Source organism: Cyanistes caeruleus, chromosome 6, assembly GCF_971803275.1.
Source record: "Cyanistes caeruleus chromosome 6, bCyaCae1.hap1.1, whole genome shotgun sequence".
Taxonomy (NCBI): domain Eukaryota; kingdom Metazoa; phylum Chordata; class Aves; order Passeriformes; family Paridae; genus Cyanistes; species Cyanistes caeruleus.
In genome coordinates this window covers 18,369,109-18,395,968 of record NC_141706.1, presented here as the reverse complement: position 1 = coordinate 18,395,968, position 26,860 = coordinate 18,369,109, and the positions used below count along the sequence as shown (strand labels likewise).

Below are 26,860 nucleotides of genomic sequence, written 5' to 3'. Positions count from 1 at the left end.
TAGTCAGTTCTCTTTTCTCTCTTTCTCTGAATTTCTCTGAAATTCTGATTAAGTAAATATACATTTTGTACATGCAAAATAATTGGATAAAATTCTCATTTCTTGGATAAAGAGCAACACATTATTATTTTAACCCAATATTTGTAAGTACATTTTCCCTCAACACCATCTCCTGCTTCCTGGTTTCTGGAGTTGAACCCCAGCCAGACATTTTTTTCTTGACACACTTTTCAAGATCCCCTGCACTCTGCTGATTCTAGCATAGTTTAATGGATAGCTACACTACATAAATGCTGTTCGGTGTAAATCCTATAAAAGTGGTTAACTTGGTCTCTGTTGGGGTAATAACAGTCCTTCCAGCACATGTCATAGATGAGGTGATGAGTTTAGGCAAGCCTATAGTCCTCAGCAGACAGCTAATGTGATATTTACTAGCATTAGGCATTGGTTGTACTGCCAAATTAAATATTAAAAGCCTGGAATTTTCAGTTCCCAACTCACGTAAAGAACTACTTAGTTGCATTTTAAAACAGGATTAGGCATTTATCTTCAGATCTATCACCACAGTCACAGTTTCATAAGTCAAAACCAAACTTGCTTCAAAGCAGAAGTCAGCTGTTTGTTCAGGTGTGACAAAGCCTTGTGAATTACAGTCCATAATTTCCACTGCATCACATTTCTTACAGTTAATAGCAGTCTCTGTCATAATATACATAATACACCATTGGTGTCCTTTAGTCTGGCAACAGAGAATCCACTACAGAAATAATCCTTCCATTTTAGCAGTTTGCAGAATTTAAGTGGACTTCTCACTGGTTTACTGGAGAAAAAAATTACTAAGATACAAGAAGTTGCTAGAGTTCAGTAACTTTTTGTTTTTTTCCTAAATACGGGATACAATATCACTCACAATAAACATGGCCACAGACAATGTTTGAAAGACTGAACATTGACTCTATGTGATGCAGAGACACTTATCGTAGAATTAAACCAAGGAATTTCTCACATTATTAACATTTTTTTATTGTTACTTATTATTTTACAGTACAGCTATACAAATTAATACATTCTCAATTAAAGAGAAACAAGATTTGAAAAACTGTATAATGTATAATATAGATATAATATGTTTAACTGTATCATTTCAGTTGCCACTAAGAAGGATATTACACATCACAAATGTGAGGCTAGGATGGTATCTCTGATAGTGTGCATTGCTGAAGAATTAAAATCAGATGGAAGATGGTGAGGCCCATACAACTAGGAAACATCATCCTTCAGCACCATCAGTGTTACAGTGTAAATCAGTGGAAAATCATAACTACTAGTTATGAATTAGAGGGTGTCTGGTTTCCTTCAACAGATGTATTAGATAGGCATCTGAAAATCTGGGAAGTTTATGGAAAGCAGGAAATGGTGGTTAGAAGTGACTACCATTTTCTTCCTTGGAGGGTAATGTCTGGTGCTATATAACACACTGAACACAATGAAACTGCTTCCATATCAAAAATCAAGTTGGAGGAAAAGTACTTAAGTTCTTTAATAGATACCTTCAGTGACAAAGAATTACTATGTTGTAATAATACTGTTCATATATGGGAAAACATTTGTGGTTTATGGTGAAAAGTTATTCTTCCAAAGAACAGATTTCAAATATATTAGTGAAGGTTTTCTGAATGCATCATTTACCAAGACTTTTTTCTCATTTTTCATAATATTTTTATATGTCGGTAGACTAAAAGTTTTTGTAATGTTCATGTATATTTATTTCATTTCACAGAATATTGAGCAAATAGCTCAGTGATATCAATCCAAATGATACCAAGTAAGAATAAAATTCTGGCATTAAAAATGTATTTTGATGAACTATTCACTTGAACGCAGTGGTAGTTATTTACATCTTAGTACCAAATCTGCTGAATAATCAGATTCTTTTTCTGAAAACTTTTGTCTCTCAAGGCTAAATTCATATTGCAACAGTTTCACTGCTGCTGCAAATTAGAAGGTTTTTAGAGAGCCTAAGTGAGCTAACACAGCTTTGATACTGAAGAAAAAAAAAGGACAGACACCAATAGGACTACACAAGCCAAATTCTAATAAGCTGCAAAGAGTCTTTAAAAATACTAGCCTGGAAGAATTTAAAAAGTATTAAATTTCATTTAGGTATTCTTATAGAATGAGGTGTTTGACAGGAAGCACTGAGATAAACAGAAGCCTTCCAATGCCTAAAGGATTCCTACAGGAAATCTGGAAAGAGACTTTTTACGAGGACATGGAGTGATAAGACAAGAGGCTTTAATCTGAAAGAGGATAGGTTTAGATTTGATATTAGGAAGAAATGTACTTTCTGTTCTTTTCTTTACTGTGAGGGTGTTGAGGCATTGGCCCAGGCTGCCCAGAGAAGCTGTGTATGCTCCATCACTGGAAGTGTTCAAGGTCAGGTTGGATGGCAATTTGAGCAGCCTGGTCCAGTGGAAGCTGTCACTGCCCATGCAGGAGGGAGTTGAAACTAGATGATGTTAAAGGTCCCTTCAAATAAAAAACATTCCCATTCTATGAAAAACATCTTACTTCATTCTCTGAGACTGGTCACTGAGCAATTACTGCCAGTGAAGTATGCTTTTCTAACTCACTTAAATGAATATACTTACCTTTACTTATTATGAATCACATTAGGCTAACATATTAGCCTACATATCTTTGGAATAATGACTTTGAATGTTCAAGTATTTACAAATAGCATATTAACTAATATTGAGATGTTCATATTCCTCAAAGTAACTTGAAAGCAACTAGACAGGCGTGAGACGAGTTTTGTTATCAGAAAAAATGGTGGCTAGAAGCCTTATGCTTCTCACTTCCCTAGTCACATTATAGAAAATTTAAAAAAAATCATTAGTATTTTTTGTACCATGTCTTTTGCATATTCTAGAAAATTAATTTTTTCAATTATTTTTCTTGGGGCAAACATAACCAGTCACATAAAAGGAATCAATTAGTGTTGAATTATGTATTGTTGGTGACACTGCTGTACATTACAAATAAGCTCCAAATACAGCTTCTGTAAGTGCTCTTCCGGGTATTTTACCCTGAAAATTTGAGCCAAACATTCTTCTCCTTCCTAAACCTAGCTAGTCTATAGGATTTTCCACTGACCTCTCCCTCTCTAAGTCCTCCCATTTCTTCTTGGAAGTCAGACAAAACCTGCAGTGTCTCATCTTGGAGGTGAGTTACTAAACTTTCCTGAAGGTACAGACCAACAAAAGCAGGCTGTGACTCTATTTCTGTGTAGACTTACGACTAATTGAAAAAAAAAAAAAAGTATTTTCTCCTGAGAAGTGCCAGAAACAGGACCCCTTTGAATAATCCAGCACTGCTGTGGGTCAGAGGAGGCCACTGCCACCTTTCAGTTGTATATGATCCCTAAAATGTTCAGTGTTAATAGTGTGATACAAAGTCACAGAATATTACAAGCGCAGTGTTACAAGTACAGGTTAGGTGGGTAATGCAGCCAGCCAGCTGTACAGATAGCTGCTACAAATACTACATGCTTATTAGCACAGCCGAAAGAGGGTTTTAACAGGCTTTTAACCTTTTTTTTTCCCCAGAAAATTTATACAGCATGTCAATATGGAATAGAAAATAAATAGTGTTCCCTCTTGCTACTATTGGTGCTGATATATTTTGTGGTTTAAAATAACTCATAATTGCTCAAAAGCCTTAAGAAAAAGGACTTAATCAATTTCCCTTCTTTTCCTTATGCAGAATTTCAAAGGTTAGTTAGCTTGGTTTTTTTCCCCCAGAAAAGCCTAGGTTGTGTCTTCACACTAGAAGGATTCCTCAGATGTGCAGAGATAAACATAGTCATATTTGGGTTCTCTTTATTTCAAGGCACAATAAATTAGAATTTTATTTCATTATTTCTAAACTTTTAAGAACTGTTGGAGTCTGAAACATAGAGTGTGTGCCCTTGTTTCTGATGCTTAGCTCTGAAATCTAGAAGAACACTGAATTTCATATAATATGAAATTTATGAGCATGTTTTCATGGTGATACATGAAAACAACTGTTAAAGTTAGATAGAAAAGCTAAAGTGTGGGTGTGCAGATTAGAAAGTTTTTTAAGTCACTGGGTGAAAAAGAGTTTAAACTAGTTTAGAGAGCAGAAGACAAGATGGAGGATTTAGAATGTTGTTTCTTTTCCTTCTTTCTTCTTCATGTTCTTCCTCTAGAGGTTTTTGGGTAATAGTAGGTGATTGGATAGAAAATGTTGCAGTGCAGTACACAGGTGATGGGTCATTGGATCATTAAGAAAAATAACGTACGTGTCTATTGTTAATTGGACAGGAAAAAGTATAAAGATAAAAGAACTGTGTAGTTCAGGGCCATTTTGAGCAATCAGAGCCAAAATGTGCTGGGTTGCTGTAAATTAAACTTGTGAAGAAGGTCTGGAGAGACCTACCAAGTTTTGTGATAACATCCTAATAAACACAAGAAACAAGATCCTAGTGAGCTCTGGAGTTTTTGGCCTGACCCAGAGAACTGAAATAAGCGGGACTCCCTGTGAGGGAGTATCCAGAAGGAGCCCAGCTCAGAGGAGACTGGGAAATCCAGGAGTGAAGTGTAGAAGAAGCACAGCAAAATCAAGAGAGAAAAAAGAAACAGAATTTAAAAAGTTATAAAGAACATATTTTATTTCATGCAAAGGATTGCTGTTTATTAAGGATGACATTATCATGCATGCTGCTTAGAGTTAATTAGAAAATGTGATTGTAATATTTAAAACACTTGTTAAATAGAATGAATATTCTCAACTCTGTTTCAGCTCTGCACAGGCCTTAAATAAATGTTTAAGAAAAAATATCTTTACAACTTTTATGCTTTATTATATTTCTAATGAGGACATGTTTTACAATTGAAAACCACATAATTCTAACCTTGGATAAAATATTCAATAAACACAATTCTGCTGTGCTTATTCTGTAAGCATTATTTGCATCATAGAAAAAAAGAGACTTGTTTTTCTAAATTGCAGTTTACTGCAGCATAAGGTGTTGAATGTAAATGAGAATAACACTTTTTGGATGCTATTGCATTTATCCAGGCATGCAGCAAAACCCAGATATTCAGTGACATCTGAATTAGATTTCAAGCATTTACAAACAGAAGAAAATTAATTTAAAAATACATTTCTGCAAAGTCATACAGCTTGCACATTTTATTAATGCTTATTACTGCTCTAATGCTAGTATCTCTCATTTTTTATTATTCTGGATGTACATTAAAAAAGGAAGTAAGTCCTTTGTAGTTTTATTAGCTGAAATTTTACCTTTTCCCAATCCTCATATACAAGTTGTTACAATGAATGGAAACCTGCAGTTTGCCAGGGTTCCAGTACTCAGCTTTTAACTAAAGGAAAATTACTATTTTTTCTGCAAAAACATTCAGAAAATGTGCACACAGAGTCACATCACTCACCTTTGGGCCTGGTCTGCCACTTAGTTCCCATGGGGGAATTTTATTTCTTTAGATCAGGCCAGAGCACCGTATATTTTAGCATGAGTTGTACTTTACAATGGATAACCCATCCAAATGATCACAACAACCTGCTGCTGTTTTTTTTTTTAAGTCAATTTTCTTTTGTAATTTATCTTGTTTATTTTAATAGTAAGAGAACAAGCACTGAGAGAGTAAGCACTTTATAATTCATGCAAGGCATACCAGTTGTGCACTACACCTCTGTCAGCAGGGTGCTAGAAACATTTATTTAAATTTTTCTTCAGAGAGGATTAGCTTACAACTTGCTCAAAGCTTCAGCTTTTTGGTTTTGGTTGGAATTTTTTTGGTTTTTTATAGGATTTGACCATTTCAGATAATAGTATAATTCAGCCAGGAAAATATGAAACAAAGGAAATAAAACTACTTCATTAGCAATATCATTTAAAAGTGTTTCTAAACAGTTAAGTTCCTAAAACTTCCCATTTCAAAATGTTCTGCTGCTAAGAAAGTAAAAGCTAAACCATGCAATGACAGTATTCACAAACACCAGCATATTCATTATTGCAAAATGCCTCCAAATCAGCAATAATGAGCAACACAGAAATTAAAAAAAAGAAACTCTACCAAAATGTCAAACTTTATCTGGTAGTCAAACTACCTGAAAGTAGTTGTAGAAAAGTACCTGTTGTAGGTGAGTTGAGGTCCAGTCAATTCTGAGTGAGTCAGCTACAGAAAATTACCTTAAGCCAGGACAGAGGAGATCCAGATCCTGGTGCTGGCCAGGACAGGGTTAATTTTTGCAGTAGCCAGGAGGGGGCATGGCCAGGATGTGGAGGTTATTGAATATCACCTCAGATTTTGCAGGGACTGGAGATCCGGGATCCCTTCCGGTTTGGGGTAGTGTATCCAAGAGAGTAGTCAGGGGTTTCTGCAGGGTGAGCAATCTATACTTGAGCACTCTCTTTAGTATGGTTGCTGTTACTGTTCATTTTGTTATCTCATTGCTGTTTCCAATGTATTGCTCTTAACTCATGATCTTTACATTTTGTGCCTTCAATTCTCCTCTCCAGTCCACTGAAAGGCAGGGGGAGGAGAGGCAGGAATGAGCAAGCAGTGCGTTGTTCAGTGGAAACACTGAATTGGAGAATACTATTCCTAAACTATGACAATTAGAAATTAGAAAAAAAAAAATTCACTGTTAGGGTAGTTGGGCTTTGGAACAGGTTGCCCAGGGAGCTAGTGGAGTCACCATCCCTGGAAGTGTTTAAGAGGTGTCTGGATCCAATGCCGAGTGATATGTTTAGGGGTTTAGTGGCTTGGGAGTAACTGTGGTATTTCTAGGCTGGTGGTTGGACTCAATGATATTAAATAATTTTTCCAACCTTGATGATTCTATTATTTTAAGGGGGAAGACTAAGTGATGCAGAAGTATCCTTCCAAAATAAGCTATAATATCTTTCTGATTTGGACCAAATGGCAAGGTATGCAAAATAGTTTGCTAGGAATAACTCCCCGTTTGGCATAATACATGTCAGAGTGCTCCAGATTCAGATCCACTGTGCGCCTGGGAAGTCACCAACTATATGAGCTTTAACAGGCGAAAGTGCCAGATTCTGCTCCTGGAATGGTGAAACCTTGGATGTACATACAGACTGTCACATGTACATTGAAACCTTACAAAAGAAAGGCCTTGTAAAACCATTGTTATTTCAGCTAAGTATAGCTAGCAGCTAGCCTGATAAGTTCCCATGCAAAAACATCTTGAGAATGAAAAGTGTGCTAACATAACAAATTAATCTTGGGGAGAAAAACAAGCACACCTGTAATAGCAAGGGATCTGTTCTCTGAGAATCAGTAGAAAAAGTATGTAAACATTGTTAGAGAGAAAAGTTTTGATTGACATGTACACTCACCATTACCAACCAGTGAACTGAGTTCCTAACCAATTGGAATTAAACCCAGTGCCTTCTGATAACCATATAAATATAAGCTGTATGCAATAAAGATTGGGCTATGATGGAAGAAGAAAAGGTGTCATTATCCATCTCTACTACAACAATAGACTGGGGAAGGAGATGCTGGAAATCAGTGTTGAGAAAACAGACCTGAGGATCCTGGTCAACAAGCCGAATGTGAGTCTGGCAGGCAGGCGAGCCAATTGTGTCCTGGGGGCATCAGACAATGCATCACCAGCTGGTCTAGAGAGGAGATTGTCCCATTCTGCTTTGCACTGCTGTAGCCTCACTTTGAGTCTTGTGTGCAGTTTTGGAAACCATAATATAAAAAAGAGATGAAGCTATTAAACAGTGTCCAAAGGAGGGCTACAGAGGTGGTGAAGGGTCTTGAGGAGAAGCCATATGATGAGGGCAGTGTTCAGCCTGGAGAAGAAACTGGGGGGAGACTTTATCACTGTCTAAAATTCCTTTGTGAGGAGAAGGCAGGCACTGATCTCTTTTCTCTGGGGACTAGTGACAGGACTAGTGAGGGAATGTCATGACTTTGTGTCAGGGGAAGTTTAGGTTGCATATTAAAAAAAGATTCTTCACCCAGAAGGTGGTTGAAAACCCAGAAGAATGGTCACAAGCACCAAGCCTGACAGAGCTGAAGAAGTGTTTGGACAACACTCCCAGGCACATGGCATGATTCTTGGGGCTTTCCTGTGCAGTTGAACTTTGACGATCCTTGTGACTCAAAGTGTACTCCTGGCATTAGCATAAAATCATACAGTATCTTGGCAGCTTTTGACTCAGCCACACATAATAGCACCTATAGATCATGTGCTATTGGATCCAACTTGTTTCATGATAGTTTTTAACTAGACTTGTCTCACATAGAATCACAGACTATCTATTTAAGACTGCAAAACCATCTAATGCAGGACCATATCATTAACGCCACATCCTCATATCCATACATAATTTTTTTAATGGGATTCTTCAGTTCATTAAAAAAGCTAAAATTTTTAATGCTCAAAGCTGTGCTGTAAAAAATGTACTGACAATACCTAATACACCTGAATTACTAAGTACTGAAACAACATCACATTTTACATGTTTATGTTTTCCAAAACTGCATTAAACCATTGAAAAATATTAGAAAGGTATTTGTTATGAATTATGTTAATACATAATCCAATGTCCTTACTTAGAAATATATAACACCCCTCCACCTACTTGTATAAAGATATTTAAAAATTCATGCATTTGAAAATTTGCTATGTCTGCAAATAACCTGTAAGTGTTTTTCAGCAGCAAGGTGAGTTAAGATATTCAGGTCCTCCTGTGTTGGTAACTTTAATATATTGTTAACGATTATAACATCAGGGCAACATAGAAATGCTAAATATGGCATTAGAAACAAGAATATGCACCAATAAAAATATGCCAATGTAAACAGTGACATCTACTTTTGTCCTCATTTCTGTTGGAGCAGAGTTAGTATCTTCTCAGTAGCCGGCACAATGCTGTATTTTGGATTCAGTATGAGAATAATGTTGGTAACACACTGTTACCAATGTTTTGGTTGCTGCTACGTAGTGTTTATTTTTTATGTCTCATGATCTGCCAGAGAAGAGGTGCAGTAAAAAACCCCAAAAACTAGAAGAAGCAGAGCCATAACAAAGGCCATTTTTAGTGCTTTTACCACAGCCACCACAACGGCCGTCATGGGAACAGAAAGAAGATACAACCACCACTCAATCCCTATGCTTGAATGAGGTGTGGGAGATACAAAAAGATTTTAGCTGGGGACAACAGGCCTAGTAGTTTGGAATTAGAGAGTAAAACTATTAGCTGGGATCACTTGTTAAGGAGTCAAGCATTGCCAAAGAGATGGGGAAAAAGATACAAGCCCTTAGCCTCTTATAAGGTGTGAGGGAAAGGTATACACATAAGGGCAATATTCCCTGTCACCCAGGAAAATAGATGGCAATAGAGAAAGGTATTCAACATCTGAGAGAAACAGCCATGTGAAAAATGATATATTATGGCCTGGACAGTGCGCAATTCCCCACAGATCCAGCTGAAGTCCTATGATGGTAGTCAGGTGGGGGTCAGTCTTTTCTCCCAGGCAAAAACTGGCAGAAAGAGAGGACAAATTCTTAAGCTGTACCAAGGGAAGCTTAGGTGAGATGTTAGAAAAAAATCTTCAGTTAAAGAGGTGAAAGAGTGATTGCACACTGGAATCATCTGCCCAGGGAGGTGGTGGAGTCACCATTCCTGGACATGTTTAAAAAAAGACTGGACGTGGCACTTGGTGCCATGGTTTAGTTGATGAGTGTCATGGTTTTAAACTACTAACTAAGAAAATTACTTACTTCTTGCTGTGAGATATGGATTAGAATAAGAGCAAAACAGGCATACAACTTAAAAGGGGAAAAAAAAAAGAAAGTTTATTGACAAACCACAATAATAAGAACACCAGAATAAACTTCCAGAAAAACTCTTCCATCCCCTATCTACCCACTATTCCCTTGTTCACATGACAACAGAGACAAAAACTCTGGAACTCTGATGGTTAAAACAGTCTTAATTCTTGCTAGTCTTTTTACCAATCTTTATAGAGAAACAGAAGTTTCTTCCTGTTAATTTATGGAGTTTCTCACAAGAAAACTATTTTTGTTATAGTTTTCTATTGCCCTAATGTTAGCTGTCCAGAGCTGCTATTATTAGAGTTCACTCCTCCCATTCTCACATCACTCTGAAGTGTGTATGGGCCATGCGTCTAGAGATAGCATTTTTAAGGATAAGTTTTTCAAAGGCAAAAAAAGTCTTCTTCATCTGTTTCTGTGAGCTTCACCAGAAAACAGTTTTCTCATGGCCTCTCAGGGCTTCAAATCTCTCAACAGTTTTCTCATGGCCTCTCAAGGCTTTTAATCTCCCAGTACTTCACTATACTATAATTACTCTTTACTCAAATTTACACTTTGAACACTATTCCTCTCTAGATCCTATATCATGAATTAAAGGAGTTCTTTTCAAGACTTCATTGTCCATCTCCATAGTTTTAACAGGGAGATATTTCAGCTTAATTAAAGCATCTTCTTAATTCTCTACCTTTCTTGAAGCTTCTTTTCTTTCCTGTCACTGGTAGTTTATAAAGTCTCTTTTCATGTTGATCTCTCTCTCTCTCTCTCTGGATAAAAAGATTAATCCGCAAGTCTCATCTGGGTAATGAAAGAGTTAAAATCTTGCCCAGGCTTTTGTAGATGGTTCGGAGATCTCTGCCGAACAGGAGCTGGAGCCGTCTGCGATGGGAAGTTCCTCATGGCTGCTCTGGAGCGTGTAGTCTCTGCTCCAACCCGCTGCAAGTCCAGGGCCTCCCTCTTTCTTCACTGGGCAGTTTCTAGTGAATGTAGTTACAGCAAAACCTGCAGCCGAGCCAGAGATCGGCTCGGCCCGGCCCGGGGAAAACCTTCCCCAGGCCCCCCCCCCATCTCCCGGCCGGGAGATGGGGCAGGCCCGGCCCCATCCCCGCCCGGCCGCATGGCCTGGGCAGGGACGGGAGGCCTGGAGCTCCGCCACCCTCCACAGTCAGAAAACAAAGAGAGCCTAGAGAGCTCTGCTTTTACATTTTAAGGTAGGGTTCACAAGTTGATCCTACTTTTCAATGGCCTAAACTGCTGTCAATTCCCAGCAATGACCGATAATTGGTCAGGAGAAAAGACTCCAAGCACTTCCCAGCAACTCCAACTCCCTTAAAGGTAAAGTAACTCTATGACAATGAGTTAGGTCATAGGTTGGACTAGATGATCTTAAAGTTCTTTTCCAACCTAGTTCTGTGATTCTGTGATTCTGTGATTCTGTGATTCTGTCTACAACCCACATGATATAAATTTTTGAAGAGTACACCATCAGTGCAAGACAGCCCCTTGTCAACATTAATTTGGAAAGATGATGTGTCACCAGCAGTGGATGAAGCAATTTGTCAAATCCAAGAATATGAAGACAGTGTGTATTTTCCTTTATCTTGACTTCAGAGAAACTGTCATGGGAGTTACAGCAATTCAGCAAGTTTATGGGAGCAGGCATCTTTTTTCTCAACAAATATGATAGAAAGAACATGCCACAGAGCACCCTAGAGTTTCAACTGTGGGACCACAAAGAAGCCATGAGGAAGTGGGATGGAAAAAATGTGCAGGCCACACAAGTTTGCTTTGACCTGGAGTGGCATGCAGTACACCTAGAATCAAGTGCCCAAGGGGTGGAAACACAACCCTACCATTTACCATGGCACCCTATCATCTGATCCAGATTGCACTGGAACAGGGTGAAACTCTGAAACACCTGCAGTGCATTGATGCTGTCATCATATGGGGCAATACAGCTAAGGTTTTTTAGAATGGGAAGAAAATAGTCCAGATTCTCCTGAAAGCATGTTTTGCTGTATAAAAAGGTAAAGGGACCTGCAAAGGAGTATGGCAAGATGGACATCATCAGATCGCAATGGATGTGAATAGTAAGATAACAGCCATGCCTCCACAAACTAAAAAGAAAAAAACGTAAGGTTTTTTGAGTGTTGTAGAATTTTGAAGAATGCACTTTCCAAGTTAAGTCTGACTGTAAGCCCTTCAAGCCTTTCACTCTATGAAGTGACACAGAAAAAGAATGATTTCAAATGGGACCCTGAGCAATCACAAGCCTTTGAACAAATCATGCAGCAGCCTTTGGACCACTCTAAACAGGGCAAGATGTAAAAAATGTGCTCTATAGTGCAACTGGAGAGAATGGCCCTACCTGGAGCCTCTGACAGATAACACCATGGAAGACTCCTAGATTTTTGAAACTGGGGATACAGAGGATCTGAAACTTGCTGTACTCCAACTGAGAAGGAGATACTGGCAGCTTATGAAGAATTTTGAACTGCTTGCAGAATTGATTAGTACTGAAACACAGCTCCTTTTGGCAACCTGGTTACCTGTGTTGGGTTGGATATTCAAAACAAGGGTCTCCTCTACACATCATGCAACAGATGCTGTATACAGACTCAGGAGGTTGCACTAATCACACAAAAAGCTCAGACAGGATGCCCCAGTTGTCCAGAAATCTTGGAAATTTTCACAGGTTGTCCAGAAGGCAGGGATTTTGCAATGTTATCAGAGAAGAAGGTAATGTGCTGAAGAGGCCCCACTATATAATAAATTACCAGAAAGTGAGATGCAATATACCTTATTTATTGATGGACCCTGCTATCTTGTGGAAAGGCATCAGAATTTGAAAGCAGCTGTATAGAAATCCTTCAACAATCAAAAACTGCTGAAGGAGAAGGTGAATGGAGTCAGTTTGCAGAGTTGAAAGCTATCCAACTGTCTTTAGCAGGCTAAAGGAGAAAAATGGCCAATTGTTTAACTCTTCTGCAACAGAATAACTGTCAATGTAGAGGTAAGCCCATTACATTGTGGCAAGACTGATGTCCAGGTGGAGAATCTGGTTGTGACAGTATGTCACAACCAGATACTCATGTACCCAAGAGGTCCAGCAGATTGAGGGTGTCACACCACCAAATCCTTGAAGGCAAACCTCATTTGCTCACAAAGGTAGAAGCAACCACTGGGTAACAGGAAACATCATGTGCCCAATGCCATCACCCAGATGATGGATAATGCAGGAGGATGGGGAAGTCCAGTGTGTGCCTCAAGAAGATTTTATTTTGGGTAAGAATAGACAATAAATTAAACTGTAAAATGTTAATAACAGATGTTAATAACTATCTAATACTGTGTATTACCACTTCTATAGTTGCTACATATGCATCACCACACTGAACACCTTGGGATATTTATCTGCAAAACATACATTCTGACGTATATGAACTTGACTTCCCTCTGATCATTAATTTCATTCATTTCATGAATGAAAACTGAACAAGTACAGCAGTAATGGTTTCAGAATTGACTTCAGTGTGCAACGTACAGCAATCCAACATCTCAGTCTTTCCTACTTCAAAGACTCTTGTCAGGAATGGATGTCAAAGTCATGGACTAAATCAATTCAACAGACATTTTTGTGGACATTTTATGGGCATTTGACAAAAGTGTTCCATAGACTATGGGAATGATGGCTGCATATATATCTAACAAAGTAAATAAATAGGGAAGGTGATAGAGTATTGAGAAGCATGAGATTTGGCATGATGTAAATGGCACAAAATAAAGGGTAGATATGGTCCTGGTTTCAGCTGGCATAGGCTTAATTTCTTCTCAGTAGCTAGTACAATGCTGTGTTGCAGATTCAGTATGAGAATAATGTTGATGACACACTGGTGTTTTGCTTGTTGCTAAACACTCTCTGCCAGTGATGAGGTGCACAAATAAGCTGGGAGGGCGCATAACTGAAACAGGTGACCTGAACTGGCCAAAAGGATATTCCATAGAATGTCATGCCTTGTACATAAACTGGGGCAGTTATCTAGAAGAGAGGTCTGGATCAATTGCATTGTTCAGTATGGATGCTAACTATGAAGCAGGGAGCACAGTGCCTGTGGAACAGCAGGCTGCATAACTTTCTCAGTCTCGCCTGAGAAAAGTGGCCCGGGAAATCATAAGGAAGAATCAAAACAATCCTCAGAGATAGAAGACAGCCTTGCAGGTGCTGTTTGTCAGTTTCTTGTTTTCTTGCAAGAGAAGGTCGAGGGGTGATGTACCCCACTGACCAATGATGGTGATGTGTAAGTTTACTAACCAATAAGAGTTTTACTTTTCCGTACTTTCACGTATCGGTCTATAAAAGAAGATCTGAAGTAATAAACCTTAAGAGAAAGAACTCTCCTGTTCAATTCACAAGAGAGTCTGTGTCATTCTTCTCGGCGCTCCCAAGGGAGGAGGGACAGCTCAGTTGCAAAGAGTAATAGATTTGTGCATCACTTTGTCTTCTTATTTTTTCTTTTTTTTTTACCCCTTTTATTATCATCATTATTATATGCTATTATTATTACATTTTACTTTTGTTTCAATTATTAAACTGTTTTTATTGCAACCTACTGTTGTCACTTCTAATTCTCTTCCCATTCCACCGGGGTATTGTGGGGTGAGCAGGCAGCTGCATAGTGTACAGTTTCCGTCCGAGCTTAAAACGTGACAGCTTCCTAACCAAAGCCCATAGAATCTAGATAAAACTTTCTGCACACTGTTTTTTCATGGCTGTGAAAATACACTATATCACTAATGAGGGAAAAAATTCCCTACTACAAAAAAAAAAAACAAATGGAAAAAAATAAGCCTTGTGTTTAATGAAAAAAGTAATACTCAAAACAGTGATAAAAGACAATGTAACAAAAGATCAGGAAATGCTATTATCCTAACTATGTTGTCTCAACAGGGTAACTATCTGATGCCATCAATCATGAACTGCAAAAGTTTATGCAACAGCCCTAATATATTTTATAAAATTCAACTAAGAAAATTTCAATCTCCTGTCTCTCCCAGTGACTTCAGCTTCTACTGTGAAAATAATATCCTGTCTTAAAGCATTATTCTACATCAAATAAGCAGTCTGATCCAATCACAAATAATTTATAAACCTGAAAACCTGAAATCATACATGCAGTGACAAAACTGCACAAACATATTGACTTGATCAAGGAAAAAAATTCACAAAATCCATAATCAACAAAAGCATTATTTAATAAAAAAGCATCATAAGCCTTCTTACTTGGAATGAAAAAAAAAGTAACAGCTTCTAAACGTAAACTGCAACACTTAGGAAGAGCTGTAGCAATCACAAACCATGATGACTGAATCATACACTCACTACACCACAAAGTAGAAATATCTCAATGAAGATTCAACAATCTCTATTCTTAAAGGTCAGAAAAAATCAGTTATTATTCATCACATACTAAACCACAAAACATTGCATACTCAAGGCCACGATCAGGCAAACACCCAACCTGGCACAAAGTTCATATTCAATCCCATTATTCTCAAAAGACCAAAAATATAATTCTGTAAAATGATCACGTTCTTAGAATCTACAAATAAATAGAATAATCTTCATATAACAACCTCAAACATGAATAAAATCCACACAATACTTCTCTTTCCTCAGCCACCTATACATGGATGAACTGAACAGGGAACTAAACATATGCTGATTAAATATTCTTGTGACATCAAACTTGGTGTGTCAGAGAAGATGGGGTATGAGAGACTGGAAAGATTGATGTCTCAAGGCGTTTTGGGTTGCATCTGTGTGGGTAAAGTGGCAGGTCAGGCCTTGCCCTGTCAAAACAGTGTCCTGCCCCACACTTCCCATCCCTAGAACCTGCATCCCAGACCAGAAGTGGCTGCCGACCCATCTCCTGAGTGGCCAGATGACTGGAAGTCCCACCTGGAGGAAGGGCCAAGGAAGACTAAGGGCTATTTAAAGCTTACTATAAGGTAATCCAATGTTTTGATCCTACCTTGTCCTGGGAGTTTTGCCTTGTACTAGTTTGAAATCAAACCAGTGAGAGATCGCAAGTCAGAATTATAATTTAATAGGAAAATGATAAAAAGAATAAATGCAATAATATCAAAAACACTGACAGAGTCAGAATACAGCCTGGAACCCTGTTAGGGTGATGGTAGTCGTCCAGATGAGGTGGTCTTGTTGAAGCATGATCCTCTGGAAGAAAGGGGGTCTGGTCTTCAGCTGAAAGTCCAGCAGTAGCTCCTGTCCTCTGGAAGTCCCGTAGGTAAGGGCTGCTGTGGTGTTCGAATTCTCAGCTTATATCTAGTATGGAATGCTTGGCTCCTCCCTCGGGGAGGAGCATCTCACAATGGGATGGTGAGTCATGAGATAAGGCCTTGACGAGCCATTAACAGAAAACAGTCCAGGAGGAAGTTATCTCTGAGTTATGCAGCAAGGCAGTGGTGGGCCCATTAACAGGGGACAATACAGGGGGAAGTTATCTATGAGTCATGGGGCAGGGCATTGATGGGCCCATTAACAGAAGGTAGCCCGGGGGAGGGGGGGGAGGCAGGGAGCACTGCCTTACCTGGTTTCAACAGTACATGAGGATGGTGATAGAATATACTGCAACCCAGGACATAATCCACCCCTTATTCTATTACCATCTACATAATTCTAAATCAGTACCTTCCTTAAACTCTACACACACACACACACATATATATATATATATACAATGGAACCTTACACACAGTTCTCACTTAAAATGAGGTCTCCTTGTGGCACACATCGGGTTTCCCCATCTTTCCGCATTACCCACCAAGTGCAACCAGGTCTTTGAGCGAAGACAATCCCACGGATAGGTTTGCTCTTGCCTGAGGTGGGATTAATCCAAACAGTCTTTCCTAACATACCTCTCATGTGTACCACAGGGACTTTATCTCCATCCACCGTGTGCAAGGGTTCAGACTGGGCAGGACCAGCTCGATTGATGGATCCTCTGGTGTTAACCATCCAGGTGGCCTTTGCTAAGTTCACTTCCCAATTTTTGAAGGTTCCTCCACCAAGTGCTTTTAGGGTAGTCTTGAGTAGTCCATTGCACCGTTCAACTTTCCCAGCAGCTGGTGCATGATAAGGGATATGATAGATCCATTCAATTCCATGTTCTCTGGCCCAAGTACTTACGAGGCTGTTCTTGAAATGCGTCTCGTTGTCTGACTCGATTCTCTCAGGGGTGCCATGTCTCCAAAGGACTTGCTTTTCCAGGCCCAAGATGGTGTTCCGGGCAGTAGCATGAGGCACAGGGTATGTCTCCAGCCATCCAGTGGTTGCTTCTACCATGGTCAACACGTAGCGCTTGCCTTGGCGGGTTTGGGGAAGGGTGATGTAGTCAATTTGCCAGGCTTCCCCATACCTGTACTTGGACCATCTTCCACCGTACCACAGAGGCTTTACCCGCTTGGCCTGTTTGATTGCAGCGCAGGTCTCGCAGTTGTGGATAACCTGTGAGATGCTGTCCATAGTAAGGTCCACCCCTCGCTCACGAGCCCATCGGTACGTTGCATCTCGTCCCTGATGACCAGAGGCATCATGGGCTCAACGAGCTAAAAATAATTCTCCCTTGTGCTGCCAGTCCAGATCCACCTGTGATATTTTCACCTTGGCAGCTCGATCCACCTGCTCATTGTTACGGTGCTCTTCATTAGCTCGACTTTTGGGTACATGAGCATCTACGTGTCGAACCTTCACGATCAGCTTCTCTACCCGAGCGGCGATGTCCTGCTAAATCTCAGCGGCTCAGATGGGTTTCCCTCTGCGCTGCCAGTTGGCTTTTCTCCATCGATCCAGCCATCCCCACAGAGCATTAGCTACCATCCAGGAGTCAGTGTAGAGATAGAGCCTCGGCCACTTCTCTCTTTCAGCAATATCTAAAGCCAGCTGGACAGCTTTAAGTTCTGCGACCTGACTCGATCCACCCTCTCCCTCGGTAGCTTGTGCAACTCGTCGTGTGGGGCTCCATACAGCAGCTTTCCATTTCCGGTTAGTGCTTACAATTCGGCAGGAACCATCGGTGAAGAGGGCATATCGTCTTTCACTCTCCGGTAGCTCATTATATGGTGGGGCTTCCTCAGCACGTGTCACTTGCTCCTCTTCTTCAGAAGATAATCCAAAAGTCTCACCTTCAGGCTAGTTTGTTATAATTTCCAGAATCCCAGGGCGGTTCAGGTTTCCAATACGGGCACGCTGTGTAATGAGGGCAATCCATTTGCTCCAAGTAGCATCGGTGGCATGATGCGTGGAAGGAATCTTTCCCTTGAACATCCACCCCAGCACCGGCAGTCGGGGTGCCAGAAGCAGCTGCGCTTCAGTACCAATGACCTCTGAGGCAGCTTGGACTCTTTCATAGGCGGCCAAAATTTCCTTCTCTGTTGGGGTGTAGTTGGCCTCGGATCCTCTGTAGCTTCGGCTCCAGAATCTCAGTGGTCGACCCCGAGTCTCACCAGGCACCTTCTGCCAAAGGCTCCAGGACAGACCATTGTTCCCGGCTGCAGAGTAGAGCACGTTTTTCACTTCTGGCCCCGTTCTGACTGGACCAAGGGCTACCGCATGAGCGATTTCCTGCTTGATCTGGGCGAAAGCTTGTTGTTGTTCAGGGCCCCAATGGAAATTGTTCTTCTTGCGGGTAACCAGGTAGAGAGGGCTCACAATCTGGTTATATTCAGGAATGTGCATTCTCCAAAAGCCTATGGCACTTAGGAAAGCTTGTGTTTCCTTCTTGTTGGTCGGTGGAGACATCGCAGTGATCTTATTGATGACTTCAGTGGGAATCTGACGCCGTCCATCTTGCCACTTTACCCCCAGGAACTGGATCTCCCGGGCAGGTCCCTTGACTTTGCTCCTCTTGATGGCAAAACCAGCCTTCAGGAGAATCTGGATGATCTTCTGTCCCTTCTCAAATACTTCTGCTGCCGTGTTCCCCCACACAATGATGTCATCAATGTACTGCAGGTGTTCTGGAGCCTCATCTTTTTCTAGCACAGTCTGGATCAGTCCATGGCAGATAGTAGGACTGTGCTTCCACCCCTGGGGCAATCGGTTCCAGGTATACTGCACACCCCTCCAGGTGAAGGCAAACTGAGGCCTGCACTCTGCTGCCAGAGGAATGGAGAAAAACGCATTTGCAATATCAATGGTCGCGTACCACTTTGCTGCCTTGGATTCCAGCTTATACTGAAGCTCCAGCATGTCTGGTACGGCTGCACTCAGTGGTGGCGTGACTTCATTCAGTCCACGGTAATCCACCGTCAGTCTCCATTCTCCACTGGACTTACGCACTGGCCATATGGGGCTGTTAAAGGGTGAACGAGCCTTGCTGACCACCCCTTGGCTCTCCAGCTCACGAATCATCGTATGGATGGGGACCACAGAGTCTCTGTCGGTGCGGTATTGCTGACGGTGCACTGTTGCTCTGGCAATTGGTACCTGTTGTTCTTCAACTCTCAGTAGTCCCACAGCAGAAGGGTTGTCTGAGAGACCAGGCAAGGTACTCAGTTGTCTGATGCCTTCTGTCTCTAGAGCAGCTATCCCAAAAGCCCAGCGATAACCTTTTGGATCTTTGAAGTACCCGTTCCTGAGGTAATCTATGCCGAGGATGCATGGGGCCTCTGGACCAGTCACGATGGGGTGTTTCTGCCACTCATTCCCAGTTAAACTCACTTCAGCTTCCAGTACCGTGAGCTCCTGGGATCCCCCTGTCACCCCAGAAATAGAAATGGGTTCCGCTCCCACATACCTTGATGGCATTAGAGTGTATTGAGCGCCGGTATCAACCAAAGCCGTATATCTTTGTGGGTCAGATGTGCCAGGCCATCGGATCCACACTGTCCAATAGATCCGGTTGTCCCTCTCCTCTACCTGGCTAGAGGCAGGGACCCTCTAATCCTGGTCATGGTGCACGTTGCTCTCCTCCGGTGAATATGCTCTTGATGTCCCTTCAAGAGGATCACTCATATCATCATTTCTATACCTTCTGATGTTCTGGCCACGAGAGACCGGAGCGGCGCTGGCTCTAGATGAGCTCCTTGTGGTAGTTGTCCCTCTTTTTAGTTCACGTACCCGGGCTGCTAAGGAGGAGGTGGGTTTTCCATCCCACTTCCTCATGTCTTCTCCATGCTCCTGGAGAAAAAACCAGAGGTTACCTCGTGGAGTGTATCCTTTCTCCCTGGCTGGGGAATGCCTACTCCTAATAGCAGAGACTCTTGTTGGTTCTGGGGAGACGTGGTAAATTTCTTCCTTAAGTTCCTTTTTTAGTTTCTGATGGCCCTCTTCAATCAAGCTCCGGACTTGCTCAGCCAGCCTTGTTTCCACAGATGAGACATGGGTGCGAAACGGGGCAGTGACAGTGTCCTCGTAGATTCTTAGTTTATTGGCCAGGACACCCACCCTGTCCTCACCTTCCCTCCATTGCAGTGTTGCCAGGTAACGGGAGTACATCTCTGGTCCAAGCCGTGCAAATCTCAGCCACATCTGTGACGTGCACTGGACACCATCTGGGCTCTTAGGAAATCTCTCATCTTCTGCAAAAATGATCTCCAGCACAGCCAACTCCCTCAGGCATCGGATACCCTGTTCCATTGTGCTCCATTTTCCCTGGTGCACCTGGAGGTCTTCTTTGCAGAGGTATCTGTCCCTTACACTTGTCAGCAGTCGCCTCCAGAGGCTGAGAGTTTCTTGGGTTCTCCCAATCCCCTGGTCAATGACCACATCCCGGGACAGCGATCCCAGTTGCCTGGCCTCACTTCCATCCAGGATGGTGTCGTTTGCTGCAGCGTCCCAGATGCGGAGCAGCCAGGTTAGGATGGACTCGTTCGTCTGGCGGGTGAATTCCCTCCGCAGGTCACGCAGCTCACCTAGGGATAGAGAGCGAGTGATAATCTCTGGTTCTGTCTCCTCCGCTGCGTGTGAAGGTCCTGCCTCACCCTCATCAGTCACTATGCGGACTGATTTGCTTTTTGATTTCTTTTTCTGAATGGGGGCAACTTCTACCGGTTTAGGCTGCTCTGGTTCGGTGACTGTTTGTGTGGAGGTGCTCATGGCCCTTTTGGTTCCTTTCTCCTCTGTGGTAGTCTGCGTAGACATGGACGCTGTTGTTTTGCTCTTGGTTCCTTTCTCCTCTGTGGCAGTCTGAGTGGACACGGATGCTGTTGCTTTGCTCTTGGTTTCTTTCTCCTCTGTGGCAGTCTGCGTAGACACGGACGCTGTGGCTTTGCTCTTGGTTCCTTTCTCTTCTGTGGCAGTCTGTGTGGTCATGGATGCTGTTGCTCTGCTCTTGGTTCTTTTCTCTTCCTCCTCAAGAAGACGCTGTACCACACTAAACAGTGCTTTGTTTCTAAGCATGGTGTACATGGTGCAGGCCATGCAGAGAAAACAAAACAGCAAGACTAGGCTGTCCTTGGCATCTAGAGAGAACTCAATATTTTTAAAAACTGCTGTGCCTGACCTGAAAGGCTGGAAGAAACCACTCTCCACTCTTCCCACCAAGGGCAGGGTGCGATTGTTGAGAAGGTCCCAGATGTAGCAGCCCAGACTAGGACAAGCAAACAAAATTGAGTATATATTCCGAATGGTATTCATTGCCTCACAGGTTATCATGCCATAAGCATAATAAACCAATAAAGCAATTCTCATACCATTCCCTGGTCTCAACAGGAGCAATACAACAGGCAAGTAGTTCCCCATGTGAGGGAAAATATAGAGAGCAAGATACAGTACCCATATAGACAAGCCAACCACCATGGTGGATAGGTTTCTGTTAATATGAAATTGCAATTCTGACTTTCTCTCAGGTTAATGCCCCACGTTGGGCGCCAAAATATGTACTAGTTTGAAATCAAACCAGTGAGAGATCGCAAGTCAGAATTATAATTTAATAGGAAAATGATAAAAAGAATAAATGCAATAATATCAAAAACACTGACAGAGTCAGAATACAGCCTGGAACCCTGTTAGGGTGATGGTAGTCGTCCAGATGAGGTGGTCTTGTTGAAGCATGATCCTCTGGAAGAAAGGGGGTCTGGTCTTCAGCTGAAAGTCCAGCAGTAGCTCCTGTCCTCTGGAAGTCCCGTAGGTAAGGGCTGCTGTGGTGTTCGAATTCTCAGCTTATATCTAGTATGGAATGCTTGGCTCCTCCCTCGGGGAGGAGCATCTCACAATGGGATGGTGAGTCATGAGATAAGGCCTTGATGAGCCATTAACAGAAAACAGTCCAGGAGGAAGTTATCTCTGAGTTATGCAGCAAGGCAGTGGTGGGCCCATTAACAGGGGACAATACAGGGGGAAGTTATCTATGAGTCATGGGGCAGGGCATTGATGGGCCCATTAACAGAAGGTAGCCCGGGGGAGGGGGGGGAGGCAGGGAGCACTGCCTCACCTGGTTTCAACAGTACATGAGGATGGTGATAGAATATACTGCAACCCAGGACATGCCTGAACAGGAATTGGTAGCTATACATATGCTTTTCTCTATATTTTCTGTCCTTCTCTCTTTCTCTTTTTCTTCTAATTCCCTCTTCTTGGAATTTTTGGTTAACTTAAAATTGAATGGGCTTAGAGTTTTCCAAGTTGAATGGGCCAAGTTAATGCTTTCAGAAGCATTTTATGTTGATTGAATATTGTGCTAAGACTTTTGCCAATTTCTCATTTTTTCTAATGTTGCCAGTCAAGTATTTTGTGATTTTCTGCCCTCTTGAGAATATATTTTTGGTGTTTCTTCCATGCATCTAAGAGTACATAAACAATAGTAAGCTCTTTTGAAAACCTCATCAAGCAAGTTGTTTGGGCCTTACATGAAGTTCATCTAAACTTATCCTGACAAAATGGAAAAAAAAGATAACATTTGCTAAAATCAAGTATAAAACATTAAATTCAAACAGTAATGATCAGTACAACTAATACAGACCAATATGGATGCATGATCCAAGATGATATTATTAGTGAGTGTGTCATGATTCTGTAGAACAGGCAAAGAACACTGTGCATACAGACTACAAAAAAATCCTTTTACTCTGTTCAGCATGAGTGAAATATCCATTTCAAATGGATAGAGACCAAACAAAACAAGTTCGGATGTAGTTAACATGAAGCGTTAACGGTAGTCTCAAATGCCGAGAAGCAAGACTGGGGGGAAAAATCTATATAAGTTAATGTCTTGGGTTACAGTGTAAGGTGTAAGCAAAGTATGTATTCTACCACCACCTACATCACCTTCTGATGAACTCTTAGTGGTGGGTCATTTGTAACAGCTGCATACCCCACCTATCAGCAGGGTGTAGTGTTCTCTTCGTCTTCATGTGATAACTACACCCAGCTCATGGATAGTCATCTCTGCTAATGGGCCATCAAGGACTCCTCAAAATATCCTATGACTTATAAGATTACATCATTCCATTGTAAAACTCCCTGCCTTGGGGGAAGTACTGCACATTCCTGCCTCTATTTGAGGGTATATAGTCTTGAGGTCTGGGGACTTAGGGGATCCACCACTGGACCTACAGAGAAGGAAGACCAGATCTTTCCACAGGACCACTGCTTCAACAAGACCACATGTGGGGGACAGTGAGCCAGCCAACAGTACACCAGTCCTTCCTTGGAGGGAAGAAACTATTTAGGCTACAGTTTGCCACTCTCCTTAGGGGAGAAACCTTAGCTGGCTGCCTTTTCAGGCATGGTGAAGCAAAAAGCCCCCTGTCCAGTAGCCTTTGCAGTTCATGTTAGTTCTGTGTTGCTTATTGGTTGTTCATGTTAACATGCCCTGACCTGCAGGAGATAAAAAGTCAGATTTCTGTAAGCCCAGTAGCATTTGCAGAGAGATTTCTTGGGGCAGAGAGCTGAATTAAAGCCTCCAAAGAGATCAGATACGAAGCTCCATCTCTCTTTCTTCCACATTGCTGAGAGCTGAATTTCACTGAGCGTTTTTAAAGGCTAAAGCTGAATTCACTATAGCAGCTGAGAGGTGCAGGATCTTTGCATCCCACCACCACCTCAGCTGGCTATAATTCACCACTTCAATAGAACTGCAATTACCACTTAATCTACCTCTGATTCCACCATGAACAACTGGGTGTCAGGTCATGTTCTGACTTTGGCAGTTTAAACCTGTGTTTCTGTACTATTTCCTTTATTATCATTTTGCTATTAAATTTGAAATCTCTCACAAGATATTTTTGTGGCATTAATTCCTCCCACTGGTTTATCTTCAAAGCAGTGAAGTTAATTTAAAAAAAACCATTGTGATAGTCACAGAATAACTACAGCAAAATATGCAGAGTACTGCCTTAAAGCAAGTGGTTAAAAAACCCAAACAAACTACTGTCTATGCCTGTGAGAGAGCTTAACTACCTGGCTTCAATTTCAGTATGTTTCAAGACATATAAAGAAATATTTTTTGCTACGAAGGCTAATAGACTGTGGATTATGGGGTTGCTGAGACTTATGCTCACCAGAGGGCCCTATTGAATGACACAGCTGCAGGCTTCGTGGTTGGAACTTGGTTGAAGGGGGAGAGGCAGCCAGGCATGAGGAGAGAGTCAGTTGGGCGACAGCTGGAAGTGAGATTGGAGATTGTGATTGGCTGGAGGAACGCGTGGACAGCGTATGAACAGGAAGCTGATTGGGTGATAAAACATGTGGACAGCAGCACTGCAGCTGAGCCAAACAACAGCTGCCCTTCTTTTATTAAGTTCTGTTAGGCTTTGGTTTCACTTATGCCCAGTAGAAATTAAGGGTATAAAGGGGCTGATTTCTGCAATAGTGATCTTTGGATGTATAAGGGGGTCTGTGTCTTTTTGTTCTCCATTGCTACAATAGACAAAAAGAGACCAAAGCAGCAGAAATACATAGAATTACTTCAGTTTCTTAAAAAAAAAGAATTTAGATAAGCTTTGTGAAAGAATAACATACATAAAACAGAACCTTATTAGGAAACAGAGAATACTTTCTATTTTCTATGGTTTGCTTAGAAAAAGGCTTTTGCCAAAAAAGCCAGTAAAGGTGGGATTGCCACATATATGTAATAAATTTTGATCTCAGAAAATACAAAGTGCCTTCTCTAATTTATGTGTTTAAAAGAAAAAAATGTGTTAAGAATATTTTCAGACTTTTCATTTCATCATATATCAGAGTCTGTTTGTGTTGTGGGTACTTTTCATTTAATCTTCATCCTTTGTTAGGAAAAAACAAAGAAAAACTAACTTTGCTAGTATAATCAACTAATAATATTTAAGCCACGGGAGACCAATGAGATTAAATTTATAAAATAGAGAACATAATGAAATAAATAAAGATATAACTAACCAAAGATTCAGTTCACTACTTTCAATTCAGTTGTCATTTCTGACAAAGCCAAGGGAAACTTTTTAAAGAGCATTGTCTTATCTGAAGTATTTGATAGTTATTGTCCCAAATCAATATGCTTAAAAATACCACCCATTAAATGTATAGCAACAAGAAAGTCTCCTTTTCCAGGCTCTATTCAGTTGTTATGCAGCATGATAAAGTTATCCTGTAGTAATAGAATTTATTATCCCTAATAATGTGTTGCAAGATATCTGGAAAAATCTGTAATCTTTAGTTAAGGGAATTTTGTGGATCTTTATTGTGATTATTATTGTATTAGCTATGTTCTCATGTCTTCTCCATTGCTTCAAAAGAGCTACAGGACACGCCTTTTTACTAAACACAGAGAGAGGAGCTGTGGAGGAGGCCCAGACCTGACAGACATCCTCCCTGGAGATCTACCCCCTAAGATAAGAAAAAACTGCCTAGTCATGGTGACTAAGCTGTGGACCCCTTCCTTCTTCAGGACCCCATGCTATTTCCCTGTTAACTATTGGTCATCTTATCCCAGCCTCAGACAATTGGTCCCCTTCCCAATTCTCCCCTTCCCTATAAAAATCCCAGCTTTTGCCCAGATCAGTGGTTAGATCATCACTGCCCCCCTTTGCTGAAGCCTGCATTAAAGACTTTCTGTGGAATGCCATGTGATTTTCCTGTCTCTTGTCTGCATTGGCTGGGGTAACCCCTGAATGGAGCTGGCTAGGCTGAACAGAGCTGATCACAGAGAAGAAATCCCTTTCTAAAACAGCTGGTCACCTTGATGCCTTGGCCCATGCTCCTAAGGGTTACCTCTGCCTGGAAACTGCCTGGAAACCCCAGACAGTGGCTCTCTCCCCTGGGACATCTATCTGGGCTGTTGCCCAGAGAAGACGAGGGTTGGGCAGGCCCCCAGGACGCAGCCACAACAGAAAGTGATGTTACTTTTTTTTTTTTTTTTATCTTATCTTTCTGCAAGGAAAATGGAAGTTTAATAGTACTTTGAACATAATGAAGAATGCTTTAAAATCCATTAAAAGGATTAATTTTTCAAATATGAAAAGTCAGTTGAATTCTGTAGCTGATAATTTTAATACATGCAGACACAAATCATGGGGAGAAGTGGATGTACATGTGTGAAATGCAGTGGTTTAGGATCAAGCCTAGACACCAGCAGTATACGAATAAAATTGTATTGGAAAGTCTGAAACTTGCATCTTCATATATGTGCCAGTACACAAAGTTCTTCTTTGTAAAAGACTGTCACAAATTTAAAATATGTAATCACTTATTTTAAGCCCAGAAAGCAATCCTAATGTTTAAACAAGTTCTCTGCCAAAACTGGCCTTTTGTGGTTTTCTGGTAATTTTTTTTCCTTTGTTTTTCTTTCATTATTTCATCTCTTTCTCTGTATGTAATATAGAATTTCATTGTCTTCATTAGAAAAATAAGTAATTTAAAATTCTGGGAAATCAGTATACTGTGGCATGTAATTAGCTTTGCTAATAGAAAGGGGAACATACATGGCATCTGTTTAATTTCAGAAGGAGCAATGGTATAAATATTTACCAAATCCAGTCAATATGATGCAAAAATAATTTCACA

The 26,860-nt window shown here is 41.1% G+C and overlaps 1 protein-coding gene across 19 annotated transcripts in view; it reads right to left on the bottom strand.

The window, feature by feature from the left end:
* The window catches only part of LUZP2 (leucine zipper protein 2), a 270,446-nt gene that overhangs the window by 33,291 nt on the left and 210,295 nt on the right, over window positions 1-26,860 (bottom strand). The window lies entirely within an intron of this gene.